The sequence below is a fragment of the Sus scrofa genome, chromosome 12 (assembly GCF_054392235.1).
Source record: "Sus scrofa isolate SSC_HxYL_T2T_F1_AM1 chromosome 12, Sscrofa_HxYL_maternal_Yorkshire_Landrace_v2.0, whole genome shotgun sequence".
In the NCBI taxonomy this organism is placed as follows: Eukaryota; Metazoa; Chordata; class Mammalia; order Artiodactyla; family Suidae; genus Sus; species Sus scrofa.
This window is the reverse complement of record NC_139394.1, coordinates 50,785,023-50,804,332: the sequence shown is the minus strand read 5'-3', so window position 1 is coordinate 50,804,332 and position 19,310 is coordinate 50,785,023. Positions and strand designations below refer to the sequence as shown.

The window sequence follows — 19,310 nt, the reverse complement described above, 5'->3', positions numbered from 1 at the left end:
CTCTTGAAGTATAGAAGAAACTAACAAGGAAGGTGAAAGAAATACACATTGAAAAGGAAGATACGTAAAGGAAATATATTTGATTGATAGGATAAACAGTTATAAAGAATATGAATATGACAATTTATAACAATAGCAATAATGATAATGGCTCTACATGTGAGTGTTTACTACGTGGCAGATCTATTCTACAAGCTTTATGTGTATTAACATTTAATCTTTACAACAACGGTATGAGGTAGGTATTGCTATTTCACCCATTTTACAAATGTGAGAAGAAGGGCAAAAAGAGATTCAGATTTTCAATAGCATGAACATGAAGGATACACATGCTCTTAAGGGTGTGAAGGATATTCATGCCAAAGCATCATTAAAGGCCTATTATTCTAACTGTACTCCCCTGTATCACAAAGGTGACACAAAGAGTCTGAAGATGGTAGAGTAGGAAGCTCCTGAGCTCACCTCCTCCCATGGGCACAACAGAATTACAACCATTTACAGAGCAACTTTCTCTGAGGATAACCTGAGGAATAGCAGAAAATATATTCCACAACTCAAAAATATAAAGAAGAGCCACAACAAAATAGGTAGGAGAAGCAGAAAGGTAGTCCAGTCAGGACCCATACCCCTGGTGCAATGACTCAAAGGCAGGAGGAATATCCCAACTGTGAAGTCACCCCTGCAGAGCAGGAAGTCCAAGACCAACACTGGGGTCCTTGCCTGGGGTCCTGTATTAGGAAGAGAAACCTTCAAAAGGCCTGGCTTTGAAAACCAATGGGGCTTATGTTCAGGAGAACTAGAGGGTGTAGGAAACCAAGACCCCATTCATAAGGGCGCAGACAAAAGTACTCTCTCCGAGTTCCAACACAGAGGCAGCATTTTGAAAGTAGCCTAGACCAGACACACATGCCAATCTTAGAGAGCCTCCTGGGGAGGTAAGAGGCAGCTGGGACCTCCCACCCCACCCTGCCCAAGGACTGAGATGCTGGCAGCAGCCATTTTTGCGATCTCATTCTACCATGCAGACACCAGAACTAACAGGCAACATTTTGGAATCCTCCTCTAATCTATTAGAGCTGGGAGCCTGCTTCACTCACCAGCATGCCCACAGTGGTCAAGAAACACTAAGCATCACAGCCAGCCATGCCAGGTACTGCCCCACCCACAAGTTTGCCCAAGTTGTTGGCTCTGCCAAACAGAAAGGCACAAGCAGCCCACCACATAGGGAACACTCCTGAAGCACTTGGCTTGTGTGACCAGAGGGGAGCATGCTGCTGAGCCCCATAGGACATCTCCAAAATAAGAACAGGAGATGTACAAACCTACCTAACACAAAGAAAAGAACACAAAAAAATTAGGCAAAATGAGAAGACAAAGTAATGTGTTGCAAATGAAAGAAAGAAAAAGAACTAAATGAAATGGAGATAAACAATCTACCTGATAGAGTTAATGATCACAAAGATGATTACTGAACATAGGAGAAAAATGGATGAACACAGTGAGAATTTCAACAAAGGAAAAATATAAAAAGGACCATTAGAGCTGAAGAATAAAATAACTAAAATGAAAAATACACTAGAGGGAATCAACAATAGATTAGATGATAAAGAATAATGGATCAGTGATCTGGAAGACAGAGTAGTGAAAATCACCCAAACTGAACAGGACAAAACATTTAAGAAGAAAAAAATAATAATAATAAGGATAGTTTAAGTGTCCTGCAGGAAAACATCAAGCATACTTAACATCTGCATTATAGGGTCCCAGAAGAGAAGAAAGATTAAAAAAAAAAAAAAAGAGTAGAGAACTTATTTTAAAAAATAGTAGCTAAAAACTTCCCCAACTTGTGGAGAGAAAGAGACATCCAGGGCCAGGAAGCACAGAGAGTCCCGAACAACATGAACTCAAAGAGGTGCACAGCAAGACATTATATTTAAAGTGTCAAAAATTAAAGATAAAGAGAATCTTAAAAGCAGCTAGAAGAAAGTTTAAAGGACAAAAGTTGTGAATTCATCTATATCTATAAGAGATATAGTTAAGAGATTCACAAAATAAAAATATGTAAAATGTGCATCAAAACATAAAACATGGAGTGCCCACTAGGCACAATAAGTTAATGATCTCTGTGGAGGTGCTGGTTTGATCCCTGGCCTGGCTCAGTGCGTTAAGGATCTGGCATTGCTGCAACTGTGACACAGGTTGCAGCTCTAGCTTGGACTTGATCCCTGGAGCCCAGGAACTTCCATATGCCACAGGTGTGGCCAAAAAAAAAGAAAGAAAGAAAGAAAAAAAAAAAACCCTACATAAAACGTGGTGGTGGGAGAGAGTAAAAGTGTAGGGCTTTTAGAATGCCTTTGAACTTAAGAGATCATCTTAAAATAGAAATCTATAACAAAGGTCATTATATATGAACTTCATGGTAAGCACAAACCAAAAACTGATAAAAGATACAGAAAAAATAAAGAGAAAATAATCCAAACTTAACACTAAAAATATTCATCAAATCACAAGAGAACAAAAAAAGAAGGAACAGAAAAGAACTAAAAAAAACCAACAAAAAATTAACAAAATGGCAAAAATATATATATATGTATATCAATAATTATTTTAAATATTAGCTGGACTAAATGTTCCAATAAAAAAATATAGGATGGGTGAAGGGATAAAAAAGTAAGACTCATATAAGAGACTCACTTCAGATCTAAAGACATACACAGACTGAAAGTAAAGGGATGGAAGAAGATATTCCACACAAATGGAAATGAAAAGAAAGATGAGGTAGGAATGCTTATATCTGACAAGATAGACTTTACAACAAAGAATGTAGCAAGAGACAAAGAAGGCTGTGTCATAATAATAAAGGGATCAATCCACAAGAGCATGTAACACTTGTAAGTCTTTATATGTCTAATATAGGAGAACTTAAATACACAAGCAAATTTGGGAGTGATTCTTTTTATTCAACTTTTTGGAATAGGATCCAAATTCTCCTCATCTTCATCAACACTTGCTATTTTGTTTTTTTATAGCAGTCATCCTAATAGTTATAAGTATTTTGATTTTCTTTTCCCTGATAATTAGTGATATTGAGCATCTTTCATATGTGTATTGGTCATTTATACGTTTTTTGAAGAAATGTCTATATCCTCATCTTCCCTACACCAGCTCCACCCGCCGTCTCTCCCATCATGGTTAACGGTACTTCCATCCTTCTAGCTGCTCAGGCCAAAAGCCTGTAGATGTGGCAGCCACATAGCATCAGGGAATCATGCTAGTTCTAACTTCAAAGTCTAGTCCGAAGCCAAAGACTTCGCCTCACCTTTACTGTGGCTTCCCTGGTGTGAGCCATGATCCTTTCTGCACCTGGATTTCACGATCAACAGTTCTCCCTGTTCCTGCCCTGGCCCTTCTCTGTTCTTTTCTCAACAGAGATGCCAGAGTAACTCTGCTAAAGTGTAAGTCAGATGTTATTCTCCCATAAAGCCTAAGGCCCTGCATGATTTATCTACCAACACCCCCTTTTCTTCTCTAACCTCCTTTGACACTCTCCCCATCACTGGCTTTGCACCAGCCACCCTGGCCTCCCTGTTATTCCCAGGGTACACCTGATCAGCTATCTCCTGATTTGGGGGCTTTACGCTAGCTCCCTGTTATTCCCAGGGTACACCTGATCAGCTATCTCCTGATTTGGGGGCTTTACTCTAGCTCTTTCCTTTGCCTGGTATACTCTTCCCCTGATATTGCTACTTGACTGATTCCCTCACCTCCAGCTCTTTGATCCAATTTCAACTTGAGGCTTACTCTGATCTCTTCATTTAAAATTGCTACTTACTTCTCCCCACCACTATCCCCAAAGCCCAACTCACCAGCACTCACAATTTGTCTCATCCTTTTCTACAGCACTTAGCAATTTATCCACTATCTTATTATATACTGCCTTCCCCGCCTCCCTGCTAGATTATAGGCATCACAAGAGTAGAGATATTTGTTAGGCCCATTGCTGGATATTTCAAGCACTAGAACAAGACCAGACATGTGATAGTCCTCCAATAAACAGTTGTTGGAGGAATGAAAGTAAGTAGGTTGTAGCAGTAGGAATTAAGATTTCTATCTTGAATGCAGTAAATTTGAGATTCCCATTGACCATCCATGTGGAGATGTCAAACAGATCCTTGTCCCAGGATATATATGCAGGTTGATAACTACTACAAGCCTCGTAACTTTGTCTGAACCCTTTTTCTTAGAAGGCAAGCTATCCATCTTTTTGTTTTTTCCCTCAGCACTTTGGCACTCGCTCTGGGTTTAACAGAAAAATGGTTAAGATGCTGATTTTCACATCCTACAAGTCATGTTTAGTCATTAAGTACATTAGTCACCTTCAGTCATGGTTGACCTCTGATCACCTTTGATAGCTCTCGCTTGATGTACGCACAGGGACATACCTATGCTATTCACCATATATCATATTTATTAACCTCCAATTCTTACTACTATACTAGTCTAGAACAATGGCCATTGTGTATAAGGCATACGAAGAGTATAGGGATTTATAAATAAGAGACATATTTCCATTCAGAGTTTAGAGTTTCAGTGAGGGAAAGGAACACACGGATCACATAAAAATACCAATTTCAGAGCAATGCAAGTGTGAACTAATCCAATTTTTTGCATTTGTCAAACAATAGGAAAAAAAATCATCCAATCTAAGGAAAAAAAAACCTTAATAGTTGTATTAAGTTGCAAACACAGTCAACTCACACTTTAATTATGCCAGAAGGCAGTGAAATAGACGACTTATAATACTATAATCACCAGGCTTGAGTCCTAGCATTCTTTTGTCTACCTCTTAATTATCTTATATCAGCAGCAATTTAAGAATAATTAGCTAAGAGCAACAAGAAGACAAAGTTCACAGTCATATTTTAGAATGTTACCTAACCAGCTTTTTAGACATTAACTTTAAGAGGACTGTAACTAACCAGCTCCAATCAATAACACATACAAACATATGCCTAGGGTATGGGGTGGGGGGGAAGGACAGAAGTCTTTTAAAAATTAGGCTTAATTCCCAGAGAATAAACTACATTCAGTGGCCTCTGGTCCTACAGATCACACTCTATACAATGAGTGATTTTTTTTTTTTTTTGTCTTTTTGACATTTCTTGGGCTGCTTCCAAGGCATATGCAGGTTTCCAGGCTAGGGGTTAAATCGGAGCTATAGCCACCAGCCTATGCCAGAGCCACAGCAACGCGGGATCCAAGCCACATCTGCAACCTACACCACAGCTCACGGCAACGCTGAAGCCTTAATCCACTGAGCAAGGCCAGGGATCAAACCCACAATCTCATGGTTCCTAGTCGGATTCATTAGCCACTGAGCCACAACGGGAACTCCAATGAGTGATTTTTTTAGCATGTAACTCCCCAAACAATCTAAAATTAAAGGACTGATTCATGGCAACAAACGTCTTTCTATAGGTCCTATAGATTTGAGGAAATAGTACAATGAATAGTATAACTAACTAAAACACATCTTTATAGATTTAATAGTAACTTCACAGTGTGGGATCTGAATATTAATTAAATCTTGGCATACAGTCCTCCAATTTTTCTTTGATAAGACACTATTCAACAGAAAGTCATGGAAAATGATATTGGAAATAAAAGGATGACTACATAAAAACAATACAAAAATCAATGCCTTTCCTATATTTCAGCAATAATCAGAAAATGTTCAGTTCCTGTCATGGCTCAGTGGTAACGAACCTGACTAGTATCCATAGGGAGGCAGGTTTGATCCCTGGCCTTGCTCAGTGGGTTAAAGATCTGGCACTGCTGTGAGCTGTGGTGTAGGTCACAGACACAGCTTGGATCCCACATTGCTATGGCTGTGGCACAGGCCAGCAGCCATAGCTTTGATTCAACCCCTAACCTGGGAACTTGCGTATGTTGCGGGTATGGCCCTAAAAAGAAAAAGAAAATGTAACAGAAAAAAGATCCTAGCAACAAAACCTACAACATGTATGGGATTAAATGTAATAAAATGCATACTATAAATCAATATTATAAAATTGTATTGAGGGATGTAAATTTCATGCTTCTAGAAAGGAGGATATAAAGATATCAGATGTCCCTGAAAAAACAGATTTTTATTGGAACTAGACAAAATGATCTAGAATTTGGAAAAATAAATGGGTGAGAATATACAAGAAAACCATAAAAAATTAAAATGATAATAGAGACTTGCATTGCCAGATATTACAGTGTATTATAAAACCATATTTAACTAAAGCAGTGCAATTAAGATGTCAAAATAAATAGGCCAGCAGAACAAAACAGAAAGCACAGTAACAGAAACAAAAGCATTTGGGGTATAATTAAAGACACATTTAAAACTACTGGGGAAAGAATTAGTAGCTGTTACATGGATAACTGGTTAACTATGTGGCAAAAATATAGGTGAGATTTACCTCATCTCATACCAAATAAAGTCTCAAGTCCACATGGAATTTGATGTAAAAATGAAGCTATAAACAAAACCAGAAGTCAACTAGTATTTTCATACTCTCAGGATAAGGAAAGCCTTTCTAAGTATGACAGCAGAGTAGTACGAAACCATAAAAGGGAAAGAATGATAGACTTAACTGCCAAAAAACTGTAAAACATCTGTTGATCAAAAAACTGCTTTTAAAAAAGTTTTTAAAAAACCAAAAATAAATAAATAAATAAAAATAAAGGCATATAAAAAATTGCTGGGTAACAATTTTTTTTTTTTTGTCTTTTGTCTTTTTGGGGCTGCACCTGCAGCATATGGAGGTTCCCAGGCTATGGGTCAAATCGGAGCTACAGCTGCCAGCCTACGCCAGTGCCACAGTAAAGCCAGATGTGAGCTGCGTCCTCGACCTACACCACAGCTTACTGCAACGCCGGATCCTTAGCCCACTGAGTGAGGCCAGGGATCGAACGCGCAACCTCATGGTTCCCAGTCAGATTCATTTCTGCTGTGACAGGATGGGAACTCCGCTGGGTAACAATTTAGCAACATGTATAAAAAAAAAAATCTCTAAAATAGGCATGACCTTAACACAGAAATTCCTTTTCTAGGAATTTATTCTAAGATGAAAGCTACAATGACAAGGATTTTAGTGTTTAACTTAAAGGGGGAATAAAACTGGGAACAACGGGAATGTCCAAAAACGATGGATCGGTAAACTATGATATAAAACGGGCTACTCTGCAACCATTTAAAATATTGCAGACACATAATTACAGTTGTGATATTTACCATGTAATAATAATAAAAGGTTATAAAAAAGCATACACAAAATACACCGTTTTTCAGGATACTTTAAATTTTATTCTTCTCTGAAGCCTACAGATTTTCCCAATTTCCCTTTACCCAAGTATGAGGTAACTGATCCAAAACAATTTTGATAATCTCTCTAATCAGCATGCTGCTTTATGGATTTTTTTTAAGTCAGGTTTAGTGTGGTACAATGTACACCCTGTAATCCCTTTTAATATGACTGCACAATGTGCACAGTCATATAACCACCATCACAATCAAGACACAGAACATTTGCATCACCCCCAAAGAGTTCCCTCCCCTCGGCTCCCAGGCCCTGGGCAACCACTAATCTAATTTCTTTCCCTCTATTTTTGCCTTCTCCAGAATGTCATATAAATGAGGTCATACAATGTACAGTCTTTTGTATTAGGCTTCTTTCACTTAATGTTTTTGAAATTCATTCATATTATATATACAAATTCTCCTCTTTTTCTTTTTTAAAGCTACATATTCCATTCACTATGTGGTGGGTATTTGACTTGGTTTCAGTTTTTGGCAATTATGAATAAAGCTGTGTCTAAGTCTTACTGTGGACATACTTTTTTCATGTCATTGGAGCCAGTATCTAGGAGAGGCATGGCTGGATCATGCGGTAAGTAAATTTAACTTCATAAGAAAGTGTCAAACTGTTTTCCAAAGTGGCTGTACCATATTACATTCCCCCATCAAGGTATGAATGTTCTAACTGCTCAGCATCCTTAGCTAACAAGTTGCTCAAACAACAGATCAGCCTTTTTAATTTTAAGTATCCTGGGGGTGTGCAGTGTTATCTCCTGGTGGTTTCACCTTGTACTTCCCTGGCAACTAATGATATGGCACATCCTTTGATGTCTTTATTCACAATCTATTTTGGGAAGCCTTGGAGGCCAGAGATTATGAGACTACAGATAGGAGAGAGTTCAAGATAGGGATCATATAAAGTTTTCTATGAACTGCTGGGCTCAACCCTAAATTCCACTTGTCAGGACCTGACCCTGAATAGCATACCAAAAGCATTAAGAACTGATCTACAGAATAGCCCATATCCCAGACCTCAGATGGATCCTTGGGTGGTACTCGCATAAGACAGATCTGAACAGGTAGTGCAAAGGCTTTGAAAACTGCACCCACATTGGAATCACAACACACAGGAGGCAAGTCACAACTTGCAGCTGAACGTAACTGGGTCATTCACTGCCAGAACAGAAACCAAAAAATTACCATTTCTTATAGAATTTAAATAAGACTCAGATCTCATAAAACTCAAAATGTTGAAAATATAATCCAAAAATTATTTGACATTCAAAGAACTAGGAAAATGTCAAGAACTTATAAGGAAAAAATAATCAATACACACCAACCCAAAGGTGACCTAGATGTCGGAATTATCAAACTAACCTTAAAGCAATTATTATAGCCATGCTTTAAGGAAGATTAAACTTTTTTTTTTTTTTTTTTTTTTTTTTGTCTTTTAGGGCTGCACCTGCGGCATGTGGAAGTTCCCAGGCTAGGGGTCGAATTGGAGCTGTAGCCACTGGCCTACACCACAGCCACAGCAACGCTGGATCTGAGCTGCGTCTGCAACCTATACCACAGCTCATAGCAAGGCTGGATCCTTAACCCACTGAGTGAGGCCAGGGATCGAACCTGCGTCCTCATGGTTACTAGTTGGGTTTGTTACCACTAAGCCACGACAGGAACTCCAAGATTAAACATTCTTGAACTGAAACAAAAGAAACAAACAGAAGATTTTAAAAAGAACAAAACAGAAATTTCAAGAGTAAAAAAAATATAATAACCAAAATTTTAAAATTTCTTGGATGAGTTCAGCAGAAGAATGGAAATGACAAAGAGGAGAGTTAATTTGAAGGCTGATAAGCAGAAATTATCTAATCTGAACAACACAGAAAAAAATAAAAGAACAGAGTTTTACGGATAGTACCAAAATGTCTAACATTTTTGCCAAAAGGAGAAGAAAAAGAATGCCATGCTGAAAAAAAAATGTTGAAGAAATAATGGCTGAAAACTTTCCAAATTTGGTGAAAGACATACAACTTGTATTTAAAGAAGCTCAGGAGTTCCCGTCATGGCGCAGTGGTTAACGAATCCGACTAGGAACCATGAGGTTGCGGGTTCGGTCCCTGCCCTTGCTCAGTGGGTTAACGATCCGGCATTGCCCTGAGCTGTGGTGTAGGTTGCAGACGCGGCTCGGATCCCGCGTTGCTGTGGCTCTGGCGTAGGCCGGTGGCTACAGCTCCGATTCAACCCCTAGCCTGGGAACCTCCATATGCCACGGGAGCGGCCCAAGAAATAGCAACAACAACAACAACCAAAAAAAAAAAAAAAAAAAAAAAAAAAAGAAGCTCAGCAATTCTCAAACAGGATAAACTCAAAGAAATTCATGCCTAGATATTTCATAATCAAACTAGTGAAATACAGAGATAAAGGAAAAAATCTTGAAAGTGGTCAGAGAAAAAGGATACATTTATATAGGGAAACAAATCAAATGACTGTGAATTTTTCATCAGAAGCCATGAAGGGGACAGAAGGCAATGGCACAAAACATTTAAAAATAAATAAATAAGTAAGTAAAAAGTTTAAAAACCCAGAGTTTTGCTTTGATGTTTTTTGGGTTGTTGGTTTTTTGGGGTTTTTCTTTTTTTGTTTTTTGTTTTGCTTTTTAGGGCCACACCCACGGCACATGGAAGTTCCCAGGCTAGGGGTCGAATGGAAGTTGCAGCTGCCGGCTTACGCCACAGCCACAGCAACACCAGAATCGAGCCCAGCTTGTGACTACACCACAGCTCATGGCAACGCTGTATCCTGACCCACTAAGCGGGGCCAGGGATCAAACCCACATCCTTATGGATACTGGCTGGGTTTGTTTCTGCTGCACCACAAAGAGAACTCCAAAAATTGAGAGTTTTATATCCAGGGAAATACCCTTCAGGAATGAAGGCAAAAATAGATATTCTCAGTGAAAGAAAGCTAAAAGAATCTACCACAAGCAGACTAGCTTTAAAAGAAATGCTTAAGGAAATTCTTCAAGTAGAAGAGTAATGATACCAAGAAAAATTTTAAGAATGAAAAAAACAGAAATGGTAAACATCTGGGTAAATATAATAAATTGTTTTCCTCCTCTTAAGTTTTCAAAAGTACGTATATAAATTGAAAGCAAAAATTGTAACACTGGTGGGTTATAATGTGTGTATTGTGGAGTTTAATGTGTGTATATACACACATTGATGTGTGTAGATATAATATGGGGTTTAATGTATGTATATTTACATATAAATATACATAAAATACATATAATGCAACTGCAACCTAAAGGGTAGGGTAAAGGGTGTGGTGCTAAGACTTGTATGTTCCTCTGGAAGTGGTGAAATATTACCTCTAGGTAGAACTGTGAAAAGTTAAGTATGTAAATTGTAAATTGTGATTCCCAGAGCAACTTCCAAAACAAAACTTTACAAAGAGATACAGTAAAAAAATACAGTTAAGGGAGTTCCTGTCGTGGCTCAGTGGTTAACGAATCCAACTAGGAACCATGAGGTTTTGGGTTCGATCCCTGGCCTCGCTCAGCAGGTTAAGTATCTGGCATTGCCGTGAGCTGTGGTGTAGGCCGGCAGCTACAGCTCTGATTAGACCCCTAGCCTGAGAACCTACATATGCCGTGGGTGTGGCTCTAAATAGGCAAAAAAAAAAAAAAAAGACAAAACCAAAAAAAAAAAAAAAAAAAAAACCAATAAAAAAATACAGTTAAAATAACATAATAAACATCCAAACAATACAACAGGAAATAGAAAAGAGGAAGCAATGGGATAAAAAACAGAGGGACAAAGAGAAAAGTAATAAAAAGGCAGACCTTAATCCAAATACATCCACAACTACATTCAATGTAAATGGTACAAATGCACCAACTAAAAGAAATGGTCAAACTGAATTAAAAAACAAGTCCCAAGTGTATCCTCACTTTAAATATAAATTGTAAGGTAAATTAAAAGAATGGGAAAAATATACCATGTAAACACAAATCAGATGAAAGATGGATTGACTATATTAATATCAAATAAAGTAGATTTTAGAGCAAGGTAAAATACCAAGTATAAAGAGGGATGGGTAGCACATAATGACAAAAGAGTCAATTCACCAAGAGAATATACCAATCCTAAATATGGCAACTAACAACAGAACTTCAAAACATGAGACAAAAACTGACAGTACCAACAGAAGAGATGGACGAATCCACAGTCATAGTTGCAGACGTCACTATTCCTCTTTCAGTAACCAACAGAACAAGTAAACAGAAAATCAGCAAAGGATAGACAAGAATTGAAAAACAGCATCACGCAACTAGAGCTAAATGACATTTATAGTAGATCCTACCCCAAAGGGTAGAATACATATTCTTCTGAAGTATGTGTGGAATATTCACCAAGACAGACCATATCCTGAGTCATAAAACAAACAGCAAATTTAAAAGAAATGAAATTATATAGAGTATGTTCTTTGACATGACAGAATTATATAGAAATCAATAACAGAAAGCTATCTACAAAATATCCTTCTCTCAGTGAAATCTCACAAAAATAAAGCACATTTCCTCTGAGTCTATAATAATGAGCCATTCCCAGGAGGCAAATAGTGATCCATGCTATACACCTTTACCTCTCTCTTTCAAAACTCCTAAGAGTCAATCAATGGCAGAAGAACAGAAAGTAACTTTTAGCTGCCAGACAAAAATGATAAAGCTATCCTAACCTTAGGATATCAAATGGAGGAGTTCCTGTCATGGCGCAGTGGTTAACGAATGTGACTAGGAACCATGAGGTTGCGGGTTCAGTCCCTGACCTTGCTCAGTGGGTTAAGGATCCGGCGTTGCCGTGAGCTGTGGTGTAGGTCGCAGACACAGCTCGGATCCCGCCTTGCTGTGGCTCTGGCATTGGCCGGCGTCTATAGCTCTGATTAGACCCCTAGCTTGGGAACCTCTATATGCCACGAGTGCTGCTATAGAAAAGACAGGGAAAAAAAAAAAAAAAGAATATCAAATGGAACATGTAATATGAAAAAAAAGAATGTATACATGTAAGTGTAACTGAGTCACCATGCTGTACAGTAGAAAAAAAATACACATACTTGCATATTGGGTCAAAAAAAATAAAAAATAAAACAGGGAAAAAAAAGAATATCAAAAAGTCTTTATTCACCAACTTCAAGTTTTAGTTTAAAAATTACTTTAAAAATCATCTAAAAAAACCTGGAATGCAAATGGGGGTATTAACTGAGTTATGAATAATTAGAGAATTTTTTGTGATATTCCACAAATAGGTATTATTTGCCATCTGTGTTAAACTTCATATTATTTTTCCAATTCTAAATGTCCAAAGACTGTATAATAAGTAATCTTAGCTAAGTAGCTGGTTCAGGTTCATTGTCTTGATTTTTTTTTTTCCCTTAGCAGAAAACCTACTTATACAAAGCTGGTGTTCACTGACAGAGAACAATGATCTGCAGTTAGGCCTGACATTCCTGACAGCTACAGCTAATGCCAGATTCAGTTAATATTTTTTTTTTTTTTTGTCTTTTTAGAACCACACCAGCAGTCAAATCAGAACTGTAGCTGCCAGCCTATACCAAATCTGCAACAACACAGGATCTGAGCCAAGTCTGCGACCTGCACCATAGCTCAGGGCAACGGCAAATCCTTAACCCACTGACTGAGGCCAGGGATCGAACCCATATCCTCATGGATGCTAGCTGGATTTGCTAACTGCTGAGCCATGACGGGAATTCCTACATTTGTTTATTTTTTAAAGCCGACATGTTATGTGGCTCAACAGAGACTAAAGGAAAAAATGTCTGATTTCAGAATATTACCTTTATCCAGTCAAAGAAAATTTTAATTTTGGGAGTGAAACATTTCCCACAGGCATACCTCAAAGCAACAAAGCGCTTTACTAATAGTACATAAAGGATCTGCTATTTAACCTATTTATTAACAATCATAAATAAGCAAGCCAGGAACAGCTATTAGACTCTCAGGGTCTATCCAAACAAATGACCTTCGAACTTTTTTATTCATAGTAAAATAGTTTTGAAAAAGTATGTAACATTTCACGCATTTTAAAGTTGGTATCAGAAAGTTTTCATTTTAAATTTAAATAATTGCAAAAAATGTAATCTTTTGCAAATGTAAATTTCTATATCTTTAAATAAAAATTTTATATTATTATTTTAGGTAGATTCAAATAAATAAAAATACTTTGATTTGATTTTGAGAATCATCTATTTAAAACCTGCATGAATATACTCTTCAACATGAGGAATTTTTATTTTTATTTTATTTTTTGACTTTATGGCACCTGTGGCATATGGAAGTTCCCAGCCCAGGGACTGAATCTGAGCCACAGCTGCACCCTGTGCCACAGATGCAGCAACACTGGACCATTTAACCCACTGTGCAGGCCAGGGATCGAACCCGCACCTCTGCAGCAACCCAGCCACTGCAGTCAGATTCCTAACCCATTGCGCCATGGCAAGAACTCCAGCAGGAGGAATTTCACATCTTCTCTTTTTCTCTTTGTACTTTTATTTCCATTCCACTTGTCCCACAGATTGCTATTTGAACGGGATTTACTTTTATGCTTGAAAGTCTTTCAACGATCATCCTATACTACTTCAATCTAAAATGATACGTATGTATGTGTATTTAAAGTTCTCTTAATTTCCAGTGATCTTAATGCCCTATTAAATTTTCATCTTTTAAAGTGAAGTATTACAATAACGACTGGTATTTATCAATAAAAGCATAGTTTTACATAGATTTTGATCACCAATAAACCTGACAGATAATAATTACTGAAAATAGAGCTTTAAATTAGAAGTCTGAGTGGTGCTTTTATGATACCATTAAAATAACCACCAAATTGTCCTTTTTGTTTTTGGTGCACTGTAAGTTTGGAAAATGCTAAGTCAACATACTATAGTGTGATTCAGATGGGTAGAAAGGCATGCCTATCTTCAGTCAAGAGGGAGAATAGGCTATGAGTTTCAACTTCTGCAGGTAGCATCTTTCTCAGGCAGAGCAGTATTAGAAAAGAGTAGGTATGGAAGATCTGGAAATTTATTTCCTTAAAGTGACTCAAACTAAATGGTCTCCTCCTCCTCCCCACACATACCCAGTTTGAAAGCCACTGAGGTAGACTATTTCCTTCTACTCCCCAGAGAAACTGGCAAAGAAAGACAAAAGGTATACATTTAGCTTTTTAGCCTCTCTACCAATATGGAGTCTTCTGAGCTAGGAATAAATTGGATGCAATGTATTGTGAAACTTTGCGATGCTTTCCTTCCTTTACCAATATTTAAGAATAAGACTGGAGTTCCTGTTGTGGCACAGTGGTTGACGAATCCGACTAGCAAGCACGAGGTTGAGGGTTTGATCCCTGGCCTTGCTCAGTGGGTTAAGGATCCGGCGTTGCCATGAGCTGTGGTGTAGGTTGCAGACGCAGCTCGGATCCCTCATTGCTGTGGCTCTGGCATAGGCCAGTGGCTATAGCTCCAATTCGACCCCTAGCCTGGGAACTTCCATATGCTGCAGGAGCGGCCCTAGAAAAGGCAAAAAGACAAAAAAAAAAAAAAAGAATAAGACTAAAAGTGTAGCCATGAGGAATTTTTCCAGCACTACAATAAATTGAGATCAATATAACAGTTATGGGTGGCTAGATCTTCCAATCAAAGAATCTACTCATTTCCACTCAACTCCTTCAATGTGTCTTACACCTAATCTTCATATGCTTTAAGAGATTCAATTCATTTTGATCTGGAACCAATCCCTATTATTGTTTTCACTAGAGAGATCTAGTTTTAAGGAGGTGAAGAGTACTTAAACAAATTCAATCATTTATTTAAAGATGGGGCACTAATGATTCATTTCTATGTTTCATGCAAAAAAGCCATTGGGAAAAAATAACCAATGTTATAATGTTAAGACTCAAACATAGCAAGTTTTTTAAAACTTGTCTCAGTAGGCCAACTATAAAATATCAAAATGCATTATATAAGAACCCCAAAAGGAGTGGCCTGGTGGTTAAGGACTTGGTGTTGTTGCTGCTGTGGCTTGAGTTTGACCCCTGACCTGGAAACTTCCACATGACACAGGTACGGCCCCCCAAAAAACCACCACCACCACCAACCAGAAAAACCATAAATATTTCACAAGAACATTATTTTCATCAGGAAAAGCATTTTAGAATATTGAAATATAGGTAGGTAATTTCCATTCTATATTTACATTTGGAGCTTGCTGTTATTCATTTAATAAAACTACTTCAAAACACAGAAGTTCTCATAGATTAGACTTTTGTAAACAATTTATTTATATATAATAAGTGAATTATTAAGTGATATTTTGTACTCATTGAGGTATTTTTAAGAGCTAATGAGCATGATGGTCATAAAAAATTTTAAGTGGAACATCTGGATCATATGAATAGAAACAACGGAAGTTGTCCTTGAAAAAAAATTTTCCCCATATTCCTGGTCTTTAAATTCAAGTTCACTTTGACCAAATCTTAGCTGAACTTGGTCTTCGTAATCTGAACAACTTACCTTACGAAAATCTACTTCCTTCACCACTCCCACTGAATATATATTTGCTAATGATATGATTCTACAAAGTTAAACTACATTACACAGTCTTGCATCTGTTTTCTGTTTTGTCTAACTTGGTCAACCCTATCTCTCACACAGCTCTTTGAATAGCAATTTTTTAAAAATACTTTCCCATTCTCTACCACCTGTGTTAAACACACACACACACAGCCTAATGTTTAGACACTGGCCAAATCCTAAAGTAGTGTTTAGTGTTTGGTTCTTTCTCAACCTGCATGAAAGCCTACAATTACATTATAGAATATACAACCACACTACTCCTAAAGGTCGGGTTTTTATGAGGCTATATTTCAGTTTACTAAAGCAAACTCATGACTCGAGTAGAAGCAAATATTCTGTTTGAGTACCATTTTACCTTTTTGCTTTCCTTTTAAATTAGATGGCACTCAGATTAAGAGAGAGAGAGAGCAAAAGGAAGAAAAAAAGATCAACTAGTTCCTTCATGTATAAGATCAGCTAAGATCAAAAGCCCTTGACTAATGTATATTTGATTATCAATAGTATTCTTAAAATATGAACAGACTAAGAATATGTAATCTGTTTGGCATTCCTTAAAGAAAACATCCCAGTACAGAAGGCCATAAGTACATTCACTTTGGAAATGAAAAAGCATCCATCTGTTCATTTATATATATATATTTTTTTCTAGTTGAATTTCTGCCTCCAAGCAATTAACAGTATCAATTCAATTTTCAAAATCATGTACACTGCCATATGCTTTCCACAAGTCTCATAACTCCTGAATCTCTTCATCATCTTGGACCTCTTTCCCAAGCTCCAGAGCTATCACCCAACTGTACATTGGGTACTTATAATTAGTACATCCAGTATCAACTCCAATTTTCAATCCTTTCCCATCTGAAGAGAAAACACACACACACAGAGCACACTTCTCTATTAGTTCCTTCCCTTTTCCATAACCATTCTTATTTATCCAGGCTCGACACCTCAAAGTTATATCTTTAGGTCTTTCTTTGCCTTGACACACTGTTCTGCTATCTAACTGATGGTCAGTTCTGCAATTCTTACATAATTTCTTACATAGCTCATACTCCCTTTTGCACAGCATCCCTCTAGATAAAGCCCTTTTCTCTAAACAGACCACATTCCAAGTGACTGTAAAAACTGCCCTAGTCTCACTTCCTCTAGGACACTTTTTCTGCCAATACATTTTGTATAATGACAACTCCAAAATGAGTAGCACCACACTGACCTTATTATCAAAGAATGCGCACTCTGGCAGGAGACAGAAAAAACTAACAGTGTAAATAGATAAGCATTACACTGATGTTAAACAAAGAATTCCAGGAAGGCAGGAGAGTGAGGTAATACAGGGGAGGTATCAGAGTAGGTTACAGCTGAACTTGAGAAAAGCATTCGGGACAGAGAACAGCCCAATATGTGAAGGTTCATGTTTTGCAGGAAGGACAAGCCTAGAAATGTAGGCTTGAGTCAGACTGTGGGATCTTTGGTGCCATACTAAGATGTTTCAACTTGATCCTATTGAAATGTGAAGCAAGCAAAGGCAGAAGAATGCTTGAAGTTTTAGTATGTTTGCGACTTTGTTCTTAATAGATAATTTCCAAAACAAAGTAACACAAGAACTAATAGAACTAGACCCATCTTCCTTAAGTGCGACCAGTAGTAAATCACTTATCACACACACTTCAGATAAGTAACCAGACTCTGCAGGAAAATTAGATACGGGGACAGTATTTTGCACATGGTCATTAGGTCAGATTGGTTTATGTTATTTAAATCCTCTCCATCCTTACCGATATTTTTGTCTTCGTGATCTAACAACTACTGAGAAAGGCATGTTTAAAATTTCCTACTATATTTATAGATTTGTCTGTTTCTTAATATCAGATATTAGATTTTTTCAGTCCTATACTATCCATTTGATTCTTTTTTATTTTATGTAGATTCCAATTTTCTGATGTCATAAGGATTATGACATAATGCCCTGTTTAATGACACAGAAAATGCTACTGAAGAATAAGCTTTTTGGTCCATTTTTGGACCAAATCTAACCTTCTCTGCTGTCCAAAACAGTTTGGTAATTATCTTCCCCATGTTCTTTCCCTTCTGTCAACAATCTACTTTAAGCCAAATATACCTCAATATTTAGAGCACATTAGTGCTGCTCAGTCTGGTCTCCACATGATCAAAGAAGTTTAAATCCACAACAAACAAAAAGAACACCTGAAATACTTACAGATATGCTATATGGTCACTTTTCATAGCTCTCTTCCCATAGCATAATAAAGAGAGAGAACAGGAGTTCCTGTCGTGGCACAGAGTGGAAATGAATCTGACTAGGAACCGTGAGATTGCGGGTTCGATCCCTGGCCTTGCTCAGTGGGTTAAGGATCTGGCATTGCTGTGAGCTGTGGTGTAGGTCGCAGACGTGGCTCGGATCTGATGTTGCTGTGTTGCTTTGGCTGTGGTATAGGCTGGTGGCTACAGCTCCGACTGGACCCCTAGCCTGGGAACCTCCATATGCCGCAGGTGCGGCCCTAAAAAGATGAAAAGATGAAGAGACAAAAAAAAGGGAGAGAGAGAGAGAATAAAGTTTGATAAACCTACAGAACATTTTCTTCTTCTAGAATAAATTTTTAAAAAATTTGTTATTACTAGTTTGAAAAGATTCAGTCCCAAGGTAGCAGTGGAATAAATTTTTAAAAAATGTTATTACTAGTTTGAAAAGATTCAGCCCCAAGGTAGCAGTGGTTTAAAAAGACAGTACACGGTGTTATGGCAACAATCTTTAAGTGATCATAGAATGCATAGGCTCACAGGCAACATGTAGGCCTGACTATATTTCTGACCTATCTCCTATCTCAATACCCATTCATACGATAAGGAAGGCAACCTAAGGTTAGGTCATCTGAGATAAATATTTATAGCTCAGTCCTCACTGAAAATGACTGATATGTAAATAAGACAGGATAAAATAAAAAGCCTAAATAGTAAGTTATCATAAACAACTTTCAAGATGTTTTGTTCCTACTTAAAATTTGAAAATAAGTCAATTTTACTACCACAGAGTAACCAAAAGTATTTTTTTTAAACTATAGGTTATGGCCCATTAGTAGGTTGTGAGATATATTAGTGAGTTCAGACAAGCTTTTTTTATTTAAAGAAATAGTAGAGACAACAACAACAACAGAATATATTACAAAGATAAGTATTGCCACATGAAATTTTTGCAGTTTTATGTTTACACATATACGAAATGTACATAAATGACCAAAAGGTATTTTATATTATAGGTCTCAATAAAACGAAAGTTTGGAGTTCCTGCTAT

General features: G+C 37.4%; 1 protein-coding gene across 1 annotated transcript in view; it reads right to left on the bottom strand.

The window, feature by feature from the left end:
* The window catches only part of CPD (carboxypeptidase D), a 70,817-nt gene that overhangs the window by 39,646 nt on the left and 11,861 nt on the right, over positions 1–19,310 (bottom strand). The window lies entirely within an intron of this gene.